This window comes from Cyprinus carpio, unplaced genomic scaffold (assembly GCF_018340385.1).
Source record: "Cyprinus carpio isolate SPL01 unplaced genomic scaffold, ASM1834038v1 S000000169, whole genome shotgun sequence".
Taxonomy (NCBI): Eukaryota; Metazoa; Chordata; class Actinopteri; order Cypriniformes; family Cyprinidae; genus Cyprinus; species Cyprinus carpio.
The window spans coordinates 728,791-743,353 of NW_024872920.1; the positions used below are offsets into that span (position 1 = coordinate 728,791).

At 37.2% G+C, this 14,563-nt stretch overlaps 1 protein-coding gene and 1 long non-coding RNA gene across 2 annotated transcripts in view; both read left to right on the plus strand.

Moving 5' to 3' along the window:
- The first annotated feature begins 698 nt into the window (after positions 1–698).
- Positions 699–7,648, plus strand: LOC109064339. The gene is made up of 2 exons (XR_002013374.2): positions 699–1,294; positions 7,366–7,648. It is a non-coding gene; the product is annotated as an uncharacterized LOC109064339 (long non-coding RNA).
- A 2,749-nt stretch (positions 7,649–10,397) lies between these two features.
- LOC109064318 (lysine-specific demethylase 5A-like) overlaps positions 10,398–14,563 on the plus strand; it is a 28,451-nt gene continuing 24,285 nt past the window's right edge. The window contains 1 exon segment of the mRNA XM_042753876.1: positions 10,398–10,550. The gene's annotated coding sequence lies outside the window, so the exon portion shown is untranslated.

The following is a 14,563-nucleotide window of genomic DNA, read 5'->3' on the forward strand; positions in this document are numbered from 1 at the left end:
GAAGCTGCAGTCCAGTAGAGGTGGTGTATAACAGCTGGCCTTCACTGCTTCAGATCATCTACACACTCCCTCATTACTTGCAGTGTCTCTTAATTAATGCTTACAAGCTAGCTGCGGTGCTTTACAACAACCCATACACATCTTGTCGTGTCTCATTATTTAAATAATTATCTTGACTGATTTGGTAGGTAGCAAATGTTTAAAAAACAAGACTTACGGTGCACAGTTGATGTTTTTGTGGAGCAGCACCTCTGACGGATCGTGAGCATCACGTCTCCCGCCGGTGTTGTGTAATATTCAGTTCCTGTGAAAACTGTTCCCGTGGGTGGAGTTCAGGTGAATATTCATTAGTTCCTCTGTTGTGGGCGTGTCCTTGTTTAGTTTGTATGTAGCCAGTGTTTCTGTTACCTAAATAAGCTACATGCAAAACATTTTCTTGTAGTTAAAATATTTATATTTTGATCATTATAATTTGTAGGCTAATTGATTATATAATACATTAAACCTTAAAGCATTGTTCTGATGCAGTCTTCTTGGACATAGGTCAGCATAATTAACAAATCAGATTATTTTTAAAGCATTGTTCTGATGCAGTCTTCTTGGACACACCAATGTTGTAATATGGCTTTGATTGCATTGTTCTGATGCAGTCTTCTTGGACATAGGTCAGCATAATTAACAAATCAGATTAGGACGAGAGAGCTGAAGTCACTGGTACAGTAGCTGATCACTGTATGAACTGGACATACATGGAGGCTGTTCTCATCGAGTGCCAATAAATATCTCAGACATTCACTTAATTCTGCATTGCTTCATTCCACATGCATACTTTCACACAGCTTTCCTTTTCTTTATTTCCTTTGTTATACTCATAAAGCAATTACTTCTGTACTTGTCATAGTAACGTTTAATGAATGTAACTAATATTTATGTGATCTACAATATCATTTTTGAGTATAATTTTAAACAGTAAAAATAAAACACTTACTATAAAGATAAGATGTTATTTGTTAACCTGCATGTCATGTTAAAATTAACCGCATCAGAGAACTGTCAACATGAAAGTGTGTTGTTAAATTATTGAAATATTATCTTTAATTAATCTCAGAGGATATTAATCTCATAACTTCAGGAATGTTGCAATCACACAGTCTCAGATCTCTTAATCTCTTTCTCTCTCTCTCAGATGTGACCGGCAGCAATTGACTTGGACGGAACCTTAGAGAGCACAGGAGAACACGGGATCGCGGACATCAGGAAACAGATCTGGAGACAGCAGAACAGTAACACAAAGGTTAGTGATACTCAGATAAGTACAGTAGGTAGACAACCAAAATAGGTAATACCGCCGCCACAGGGCCGCGGCGTTAACTGCAAGTCAGTCGCGTGTTAAAATCATTCATGAAACTACCGCCAGGTGGCGAAAAGGGAGTGATTGCAAACTGAATGTAATTGTAGAATGAAAGGAAGACGTAAAACAACAATAACATTATAATATACATTATTTATAACATCCTTAAAAGCCACTAAAAATAGGATAGTCTTAGGCTACAGTCTGCTCATCAAAAAATTAAAGAAAGGCCTATATATATATATATTATATATACGGATTAAAAGCTAAATGTTTTCACTTCGGTTCATTCTTGGTTTAATAATAATAATAATAATAATCTTCAGGTTCCATTCTCAGAGCGAAATGAGAACGGTCCAGCATTTCGAAATAATTATTATAAACTCTGCTATTATTCTTGATTTTTCAAACTGCTAACGCTTTGCATTTTTGAATTATGCCTTTACTGTGTGACCAATAATTGTGAATTGTGACTTTGATTGCGCTGGTGCCTCAAGCGCACATATTCGTTGGAAACAGCAGTCGTTCACCGAGCCATGCGGCGCGAGCAGCGGGCCACTTTGGCATAATTTTGCTAATTATGATTTTTTTTTTTGTCGATACTGAAACACGTGTGAAATCCAAAGCTTGTTTTACCTAATGAATAAGAGTTTAGCTTCAAATGGGCAACATGTTTGGATTTGTCCCGAATGAGAGAGATAAGCCCAACCTTATGTATCGCTTTAAATTATTTTTAATTATTATTATTTTTGTTGTTGTTTATAAGCCTATATTATTATATACTGCAATTATATTTATCCATTAGAATTATATATTTGTAATCCTTGTTCTGTTCTGATAAATTTGCTAAATTTAAAAGATTTATTGTAAAGTGAAGGGAACTAAAAATATCCTGTTGGTACATTAGCCTATAGCATTATTAGGCCTGCCGTTATTATTTCTGAATGTAGTAAAATGCAACTCTCACAACCCTAACCCTAACTCATCTCATTATGAAAATAGGCGATTAATCGGTTAAAATTTGTGGGTTAACAAATTTACATTATATACGTAGAAACAGAGTATGGGCCTAATCTAGGCTATGTTGTTAACTATTTACAAGTTTTGTGTAGCTATAATTTTATCCAGCTTTATTTTGTAATTGCATCTGAAAATGACTTTGTGCATCACATTCACTCCGCGCGCTCAATCTGCGCCTCGCGTTGTTCAGCTGTGGACGATTTCAAATTGTTTGATATAAAGGTTGCTGTCACATTTTATATACAGGAATTGTTCATTAAAAAAAAAATTATATTGTTAGTTTTATGCTAACATGCAATCAAGGTCTTCAGATACTATATAAGATACAAGTTAATTTAGACTATTTAACATGCACTGTGACATTTTACCGTTTCAACTTATAAACTCCTTGAGATTTTAAAGTCAGTATTAAAATTCAAGTTGAATATGGTATTTTTAAAAAAAGGTTTTAATTGCTTAAATTATTTCTATCAATTAATAATATGTTATCATGACTTTTTCATCATATCATTTTTTACGAGCTGTTTTCGTTTTCAATTTCGGAAACCAAGCACACACTTTTTTTTTTCTTTATTAAATCTATTAATCGCTCACATTGCTCTAACAAGGTTTTATTTTATTTTTATTTTATTTTTTGAGGAACGTGCCACTGTCAGGGGAGTCACATCATCATTAGAGTTGCACATTAACTTCAGAAATGGAAAATAAGGGCTAACAGAGGTTTTTTTCTTAATTATTTATTTATAATGTTTATTCTTGAAGAAAATAAGTATTTACTCTTTTAGAAAATAAGGGACGATCCAAATATTTGTAATGTACAATAATATAGGCCTATGTCTGTCCATTGGATTTTAAAGCATGACAACTGAAGGTCTATGAAACATTTCTATGATGCATTTTTTAAACAATGGCACTTAAAGTTTTCAACTAAAATATTATTTCAACCATATAGCCTGTGAATAAATAAAATGCATACTTTTCAGTGAAAGAACACTGAGAGTGTAGGTTGCTTCTGGTGTTTGGATTTGTACTTCAATATAATGAGCTCCAAGTTTAAGAATAGCCTACAGTGTTTTTTTTTTTTTTAATCTTTTTTTTATTTTATTTTTTTTGCTCTATTTAACAGCATTAGCTCAATGAAATACATCTTTCTTCAGGTAGACTGATTGTTTTCCTGCCTTGCTGAGTGTTGGGCTCATGATCAATAAGTTGTATTCGCCTCAAACTGATTTTGTTAAATCAAACCGCGGACGGTGAAGCTGAGTCAGTTAGCGCTTGCGTCGCGCTGTGAAGCGGGAGCAGCTTACGGAGGATTCCGCTTGGTCTTAAAGCCTGCCTCAAACGTCTATGTTCACAAATGTCTAAGATTTTCTCAAAAATAATGATTAATTATCAATTAATAATTTGTTATTATTTTTGGTCTAGTGATAATAATAATATGGGCTGGCTATGTATCGATTTATATTATTTTTAATTATTATGTTGGTTAAGGTATTTTTATAATCAGTAACAATATACCGTTCCTCACAGCCAAAAAAACAGACCGAATTCAGTTCAGCTGGAGGGTGTTGGGGGGTAGTTCTGTTTAGCTTGTGGGGGTCGAGATAAAGGTGTGAATCTCTTGGTCTTTCATATGGACAGAGTCTTATGAGGGTTTCAAACTTGCAGAACAGGTTTTAGGACAACTTTAAAGAAAGGTTTGATCACTTCAAATGTTGACTATAGCGCAATAAAGTTTATTAGTTATTATAACTTAATTTTAGAGGAAGTTGCCTTAACTTAAAAAAAAAAAAAAAAAAAAAAAAAAACTGTTGCATTAGGGCTGGGCGATGGCCTAAAAAAATCCCCGATTTGTTTTCACAAAAAATCCTATTTACGATTTAAATCGATTTTTTTTTGCCTCCCTACTTAAAATCAATATTCAAATGACAAATAAATTGTTCAAAACAAGTTTTAATATAATTCTTTATCATTTACCAGTCAAATTATGAACTGAGTCAAGACGATTAAAAAAAGCAGTAACGTTATTACCTTAATGCTGGAAATACCTTTATTTTATTTATTAATTAATTTATTTTTTAATAATAGCCCATCTAACCATCCACTCGGCGTTAAGAGCTGTTCAGATTAAAACTGGCAGCTCCACAGTGAGTCAGCGTCATGGACGGAGGACAGACCAAGTGTAGGCCTAAATCAGTTTTCTAGTCTATATTTTCATCTCGTTATGCCGCTGGTTTAGGTTGTGTATTTATTTTTATTTCTTATATCAATTATTTGTAAATATAGCAGACACTGTCTAACTGTGTCTACACCGGACGGCCTTGTTCATATAGGGCGAAACATCTCTCTCACTCGGCAGCAGAGTGTGTGAGAGTGGAGCGGCAACAATTTCCCTCCGCGCTCCGAGCATTTAATAATCACTAAGCTCCGCGTTCATTGATACCAGAAACACTGCTCCGCCTTCACTGCGTGGCTAAAGTTGAAATGTTATGTTCATAATAACTTATAAAAATAAAATAAAAATAAATAAATGAATTAAATTACAGGAGAGTTTCAAAGGGGATTAGGCTATTGTGTGCAAACTTTTTGCCTACCAAACTCCAAACTAATAACATTGTCAGCATTAAAAGGTATAATTGCTGCTTTCTGCTGTGCAAATTTTGTTTGTGATGAAAATAACAGTTTACATTTTCGTCAGTTATTTTATCTACAGATCGATGCATTTGTTACAGATTTCTGCTCATTCAAAATCAGATACAGATGAAGTAGCCTACTGTAAGATTACATTTGTTTGAATGCATTATTGCGTAAGCGATTACGTGTGAATGTGTTGTTGCTGTTTAAATTGTGTTTTAACCTGAATGTGATGTGTATGTTTAAATGACAAACTCCTTGAGAACTAGGATTACATTTGTTTGTAGGATATTGCCGTCATTATAGTCTTCTGATCGGAGAGATTATGTGTATCAAGCTATAGCTAAATATGTTTATCATGTGAATTCTTAATAAATATGCAGTTATATTATGGGCAGTTTGATTGTATTGTATTCGTGAGGAGCGGTGCTGGAGCGAGTGAAAACCACGATGCTCCGACTTTTAAAAAATCGGCTCCTCTTCAGTCAGAATCACTCCGCTCCGCTCATACTCTGCTGGCAGCGTGTCTCAGACGCGCGGGGGAGGCTTGAGCCCAATCACAACTACGAGCCCTGAGTGGAGCGTCGGCTGTTTTATTTTGTTGCGTCCATACAATATTTTGTGCAATACAATTTTAAGCAAATGTTTTCTTGTCGGCTGCAAGATGAAATTCACAGTGCTGACTCTCTCCACATGGACGCGCCTTTAGAGAGAAATACAACCTTCACAGATTACATAATGCTTTCTTTTTCAATTGATTCATTTAAAAGACATTTCAAGCTTTCTGTAGATATATTTCTCATGTATGTGAGACCGAGATTTTCAGTTATTTCATTATTAGGAAAAAAATCAAGTGATCGAGAGGGGGCCTCCCTGTCGTGCATGCGCATTAATAATTTTCGCACAAACACGTGAATATGAATAATAATCCACATTTTGCATATGCATTACAAAGCAAATATTTTTTTTTTTTTACATGCAATTATCCAAAATAAAACCAAACAAGATTTGTAATGAAGATAAAATATGTAGACATATAAGAATAAATGCTGCACGTGCCCTCAGCATCATGCAGAGCAAATCTTGTACTGATATTTTACGGAATATTATACAAACCTGCATTTAAATGCGGCTGCAATTTATTTTTTTCATTTTTTTTTTTTTTTTATTTTTTTTTTTACTTAAATTACATGAAAGCAAGTAAAGAAGTTACATGAAAGCAAGTTGAGGTTGTTGATTTTTTAAGTTATTTTTTATATTTTTTGTATTTTGTTTATTTTGTTGATAGAACTTGAGTTTAATCATGATGACGTTGTATTAATCCATCCATTCTTTAGAGCTTGCAATGATTTAGTTAAATCGTGCAGGTTTAATTTATTCGTTTCTTGTTTTAATTAGGCCTAAATAATGGGAGCAAAATTATACAGTGCCTCACGTTTTACTAAAATAAAGAAAATAATTTATAAAACACACAAGCCTAGCTCACCATGCTAACACTTTTAATGCTACGATGCAAAGTAAACCAGAATTTCTTTTGAATAATATAACATATAATTCATATTGTATAAATAATACTGCACACTATTTAAATGTGTCTAATCTAAAATATGGTGTAGAGAAAAAATAAGCACAGGCTCATAGGCTTGACATTTATCCTGCTTGAATTCTAAGAAACGCACATATCTTCATAAGGACTAAACTTTCATCTGTGAATATTAAATATTTTTTCTTTCATTTTCCCCGACTGCAGTCAAATATAACACTTCGGTGAGGCAAAGCTGACGTCTATTTGCGAAAATGTGCTTTGATGCGCTTGTTTGAAAACCTGTGATTAAAGCGCCACTCAGCGGTTTGAAAACCTGTGAACGCCGCGGCACTACGCGGTAGAAATGACGTTTTGGATGTCCACCTACTGTAAGGTAAAGACCTTGTTTTTGTGAACAAAGAAAACATCATGATCATGTGTAATAATTCATGATTATTTATTTAGTTTACTTAATTTATTTATTAATTTGTTTTTTATCCATGAAGTCACGAATGAAAGATTATGAGCTCATGTTCATGTTAGTTCATGAGATAATTCATGAGATGATAATTCATGAGATATTAATGCATGAAGTAATGCATAATTCACACATACCAAGGTTACAGACAATTGATCATACAGTATTACACAAACTATGCATTGTTTTGGCACTGTGGCAGTTAATGCTAATCATTACCTGTTCAAAATAATCCATTAAACAAGTTGTGATTTGAGGAGCGTGTACTAATATTTTCAGCTCCACTCGTTTGCGTGTTGTCTCAAGGACACGCCCACAATATGAGAACTAATGAATATTCATGTAAACTCCACCCAGGGGAACAGTTTCTCACAGGAACCGAATATTACACAACAGCGGCGGACGAGCCACAGGCGGCCCGGGACCTGATGAAGGTGCTTCAGTATCCCATGTTGAACTGCATCATATCACCAGGATGATAATCTTCCTCCGGTGTGAAGTGATCGCTAAGTTACACAGCACTGCGTTTAGGGGCAGTTACACTGCACTTTTCCTTCCATTCAAAAATGGAGAAAGCGCTAATTTTAGCCGTAGCACAGCATCCTATTTTATATGATACATCTTTAAAAGATTATAAAAATCAAATAAAAAAAGAAGCTGCATGGTTCGCAGTGTCAATGGAAACAGGAACAGATGATAGATTTGAATGCGGACACATTTTATCATTTTTTATTGCTTAGTGTGTGTGTATATACAGAGAGAGAGAGAGAGTACAGTATAATAAGACGCTTTCGACACGGTCGCAAAAGACACAGTGCAAGCACATCTGAATCAATGTTGTGATAACTGAGGGGAGACCTGCTGTTATATCCTGCTCCCGCCCATATTCACAGAGGCGTCCGAAAACATTCCACACGTTCACATTCTAGTGTGACCGCCCCTTCTCTCGAAGCAGATGCATTAGTGAAGTGCGGTCTCTTCACCCGCACAAACACACACTGCCCCGGAAGATCCCGTCCTATTTCTTGTTAGGAAACCTGTGGACTCGATGTCCTGACAGGCTGGAGTTAGTGCAACCTCCACAAACACAACCATTTACCGTGATGATGATGAATCGAAATAAAATAACTACCGAAAACACACGGACTCCAGAGCGCCGCACACGACTCCCTCTCCTGACGTAATATGACACGATGTAAGAGAAAAAAAGCCGTTTTTGAGAACTGTCAAGGAACAGTCACTTTTTCTTCTAAATTTGTGCCCTCGCGTCTTGTAAAACATTTTCAAATCCTGCATTAACGGTTCATATGGTATTTTCATACAAGGTTATATATTAATTTGAATTTTTTTTTTTACCTGCAATATGCACTTTAAGATAAATTGGTTGAGGCCATTTTTGAATAACTCTGAATCTGTATGGAAGACTATTCCCAATTATATTTCTTCTAAAGTTGGTGGTCTCCCCTTTCTGTTGGTATGTAATTATAATTTTTCTAAATTGCCTATCAAACTATCAAACTTCCATAAGCAGGTCCTTTTGGCCTGGCACTTAATTTACAATCACAATTTTAGTCCCCACAGGTACTTTTTTTGGAATAATCAAGATATTCGGTACAAAAATAAAACTTTTTTTTTTTCTGATTGGTTTAATAGTAATATTCTTTTGGTTTCTCAGCTACTACGTTCAAAGGGTCTCTTGCTTTCTTATTCTGAGTTCTTCTCTAAATAAGGTATTCGCGTCACCCCTGCTGCCTTTGCTGTAGTGGAGAAACTGCACCGCTGACAAACAGCTGTTTGTCCAGATTACACAGCTCTTTCAGAGAGACTTAATTACTATCCCTTCTGTGATATCTCACTGCAGTCTTTCTTTTGAAGGTGTTCCTTGGAAGAAAGTCTGGTCCTTTCCTAACAAATATTTGATTACTAACAAGGTTAAAGAGATATCTTTGAAGTTGCTCCACTGATTTTACCCTGTCAGACTGTATCTGAAATAAATCTTTCCTGAGATGGATCCATATGTCATCTTTTTCAGGATTGTGTCCATGTTGCTACCTTTTGGGAGAAATTCTGTATATTTGAACGTGTCTTTATCTCAGAACATATTTCTTAGGTGTTATTTGGTTTTTATAACTCTGACAAGAATGTAAAAGACAAGTATTTTCTAATAAAATAAAAGCTAATATTTTTTATTTTTTTGTAAAGACCTGAAGTGTTATTTGGATACTATATCCTCTTCCAGCAATGTCAAAGTTTTTAAATCTTACGTATTGTGCACAAAGTATGATATTTATGCTTCTTTATAATGTGCTATTGGCTAGCTGTAGCTTTAGCTTCTTCTTTGGTTCTTCCTTTCTTCTCAGATTTAATTTATTCTAATGTATAAATTTCCCCTGGCTTAATGGTTTTGTTTTTTGGTTATTTTGCAAGATCTTTGTATATTGTTTATATCAAAGCTACATCTAGTTTGGTTGTTATCATCTGATTTGATCTGGCGCCTCGCATGACTCTTGTGTTTGACTTCACACTGACTTGGTTGTGTGTGTGTGTGTGTGTGTGTGTGTGTGTGTGTGTGTGTACTGAGTAGAATAGTTCAGATGAATAAACTCAACCCCAGACAGAAACTGAACGACCATCACATCTCTATCGCACTTGATCATGTTCTATAACAGTTTGCTACTACTCACATCACTTATTCATCATAATCACACACTAGTATATCTTCTGTTACTGATCAATGTGTGAAATCTTTCAAGCCATCCTCTGCTCCGCGATGTTTTGGTGAGATTTGGTGGAGAACCCGAGTCTGAGCAGCAGATGTCGCTAAAGCTTCGAGTAATGAACCGTTTCTCGGCACAGTTTGAGAAAGCCTCGGTTTCACTTTCACCACAAACCGTTCTTCCTCTGAATCACAGCAGATGCGATGCGATTCTTCTTATTCTTTTTGTTCTTCTTTTTTTTTTTTTTTTTTTTTTTGTTTTTGTTTTTATGTGGGTTTTGATTGTTTTTAGGGTAACATGTTTTTATGGTGTGATGGAGTGTTGAGATGTGATGTATTGTGTCCATTAATCCTCAGTTCCTAATAAACCTCAAGATTGCACTCAGTTGTTTTCCTGCATTTGGACCATCATTTAATATGTTAATTCTTTAATTCGTACGGTCTGCAATTCATCTTGAAGTCGTTTCCCTTCATATTCAGTTCATACTAAATCACAGGAATAATCAATATACACATTAAATCTCTCTGACACACTTTTAGCTACATACACCATATAAAAAAGTGAATGTAACCATTTAGTAAACACGTTTGAAACATTTCAGGCGTTTTACGTTAGCGTTTATTTTGTTGTGCAGCTGTTGCAGCGGCAAAGTACAGCGGTGAAGGTGAAAGGTAACACTTCCGGAAACATTTGAGCGGAGGCTAGTGGAAGATGCTAACGGCGTTTGTGAGAATCCGTCGGATTAATACAGGACTATCTCTCCGGTAACTGACGGACATGATCGCAGAAGACCAACGAGGAGAGAGATGCAGAGAAACGAGCGCAACTAAGATAAGTGAGCGCAGAGAGGCGAGATCAAGTGACTTCTTCCGATCTCACATAATAAACACAACAACATTCGTAACGCGCCGGTCCATCATAAACACAACAGCATTCGTAACAGCACGCCGATCATCATAAACCCAACAACATTCGTAACGCACCGATCATCATAAAACACAACAACATTCGTAACGCACCGATCATCATAAACAACAAACAACATTCGTAACCGCGCCGATCATCATAAACACAATTTCTTGTTTCCATCAAAACGCGCCGATCATTGGTTCCGATTTGAACACAACAACATTCATAACGCGCCGGTCATCATAAACACAACAACATTCATAACGCGCCGATCATCATATAACACAACAACATTCGTACGCATTTGTGCGCCGGTCATCATAAACACAACAGCATTCGTAACGCACCGATCACATAAACACAACAGCATTCGTAACGCAGGCCGGTCATCATATGTTGTTTTTTTCAGCAGTTCGTAACGCGCCGATCATCATAAACACAACAGCATTCGTAACGCACCGATCATCATAAACACAACAGCATTCGTAACGCACCGGTCATAATAAACACAACAACATTCATAACGCGCCGATCATCATAAACACAACAACATTCGTAAACGCGCCGGTCATCATAAAACACAACAGCATTCGTAACGCACCGATCACCATAAAACACAACAGCATTCGTAACGCCAGGTCATCATAAACACAACAACATTCGTAACGCGCCGATCATCATAAACACAACAGCATTCGTAACGCGCTGGTCATCATAAACACAACAGCATTCGTAACGCACCGATCATCATAAACACAGCATTCGTAACGCGCTGATCATCATAAACACAACAGCATTCGTAACGCACCGATCATAATAAACACAACAACATTCATAACGCGCGCACCGATCATAATAAACACAGCATTCGTAACGCACCAATCATCATAAACACAGCATTCGTAACGCGCCGATCATCATAAACACAACAACATTCGTAAAGCACCAATCATCATAAACACAGCATTCGTAACGCGCCGGTCATCATAAACACAACAACATTCGTAACAACACGCTGATCATCATAAACACAACAGCATTCGTAACGCACCGATCATCATAAATAAACACGTTAACGCACCGATCATCATAAAACAACAACATTCGTAACGCACCGATCATAATAAACACAACAGAGCAACATTCGTAACGCGCTCATCATAAACACAACAACATTCGTAACGCGCCGATCATCACAAACACAACAACATTCGTAACGCGCCGATCATCATAAACACAACAACATTCGTAACGCGCCGATCATCATAAAACAAACACGTAAACCCAACACTCGTAACGTGCCGATCATCATAAACACAACAACATTCGTAACGCTCCGATCATCATAAACACAACAACATTCGTAACGCGCCGATCATAATAAACACAACAGCATTCGTAATGCGCTGATCATCATAAACACAACAACATTCGTAACGCGCTGATCATAATAAACACAACAACATTCGTAACGCGCCGATCATCATAAACACAACAACATTCGTAACGCGCTGATCATAATAAACAACAGCATTCGTAACGCGCCGATCATAATAAACACAACAACATTCGTAACGCGCCGATCATAATAAACACAACAACATTCATAACGCGCCGATCATCATAAACACAACAACATTCGTAACGCACCGATCATCATAAACACAACAGCATTCGTAACGCGACGATCATCTAAAAATAAACACACAACAACATTCGTAACGCGCCGATCATCATAAACACAACAACATTCGTAACGCACCGATCATCATAAACACAACAACATTCGTAACGCGCCGGTCATAATAAAAACAACAACATTCATAACGCGCCGATCATCATAAACACAACAACATTCGTAACGCGCCGATCATCATAAACACAACAACATTCGTAACGCGCCGATCATCATAAACACAACAGCATTCGTAACGCGCCGATCATCATAAACACAACAACATTCGTAACGCGCCGAATCATCATCATAAACACACAACAACATTCGTAACGCGCCGATCATCATAAAAAAACAACAACATTCATAACGCGCCGATCATCATAAACACAACAACATTCGTAACGCGCCGATCATCATAAACACAACAACATTCGTAACAACAACATTCGCCGATCATCATAAACACAGCAACATTCGTAACGCGCAGATCATCATAAACACAACAACATTCGTAACGCACCGATCATAATAAAACACAACAACATTCGTAACGCGCTGATCATCATAAACACAACAACATTCGTAACGCGCCGATCATCATCATAACACAACAGCATTCGTAACGCGCCGATCATCATAAACACAACAGCATTCGTAACGCGCTGATCATCATAAACACAACAGCATTCGTAACGCACCGATCATAATAAACACAACAACATTCGTAAACGCGCCCATAACGCGCCGATCATAATAAACACAACAACATTCGTAACGCGCCGATCATAATAAACACAACAACATTCGTAACGCGCCGGTCATCATAAACACAACAACATTCGTAACGAGCCGATCATCATAAACACAACAACATTCATAACGCGCCGGTCATCATAAACACAACAACATTCATCACGCGCCGATCATCATAAACACAACAGCATTCGTAACGCGCCGATCATCATAAACACAACAACATTCGTAACGCGCCGATCATAATAAACACAGCATTCGTAACGCGCCGATCATAATAAACACAACATTCGTAACGCGCCGATCATAATAAACACAGCATTCGTAACGCGCTGGTCATCATAAACACAACAACATTCGTAACGCGCCGATCATAATAAACACAACAACATCGTTAACGCGCCGATCATCATAAACACAACAACATTCGTAACGCGCCGATCATAATAAACACAGCATTCGTAACGCGCCGGTCATAATAAACACAGCATTCGTAACGCGCCGGTCATCATAAACACAACAACATTCGTAACGCGCCGATCATCATAAAAACAGCAACATTCGTAACGCGCAGATCATCATAAACACAGCAACATTCGTAACGCGCCGGTCATCATAAACACAACAACATTCGTAACGCGCCGGTCATCATAAAACACAACAACATTCGTAACGCGCCGGTCACCGGCATAAACACAGCAACATTCGTAACGCGCCGATCATCATAAACACAGCAACATTCGTAACGCGCCGATCATCATAAACACAACAACATTCGTAACGCGCCGGTCATCATAAGCACAACAACATTCGTAACGCGCCGGTCATCATAAACACAACAGCATTCGTAACGCGCCGATCATCATAAACACAGCATTCGTAACGCGCCGGTCATCATAAACACAACAACATTCGTAACGCACCGATCATAATAAACACAACAACATTCGTAACGCGCCCGATCATCATAAACACAACAGCATTCGTAACGCGCCGATCATCACAAACACAAACAGCATTCGTAACGCGCCGATCATCATAAACACAACAGCATTCGTAACGCGCCGGTCATAATAAACACAACAACATTCGTAACGCGCCGATCATAATAAAACACAACAACATTCATAACGCGCCGATCATCATAAACACACACAACATTCGTAACGCGCCGATCATCATAAACACAACAGCATTCGTAACGCGCCGGTCATCATAAACACAACAACATTCGTAACGCACCGATCATAATAAACACAACAACATTCGTAACGCGCCGATCATCATAAACACAACAGCATTCGTAACGCGCCGATCATAATAAACACAACAACATTCATAACGCGCCGATCATCATAAACACAACAACATTCGTAACGCGCCGATCATCATAAACACAGCATTCGTAACGCGCCGATCATCATAAACACAACAACGTTCGTAACGCGCCGATCATCATAAACACAACAACATTCGTAACGCGCTGATCATAATAAAC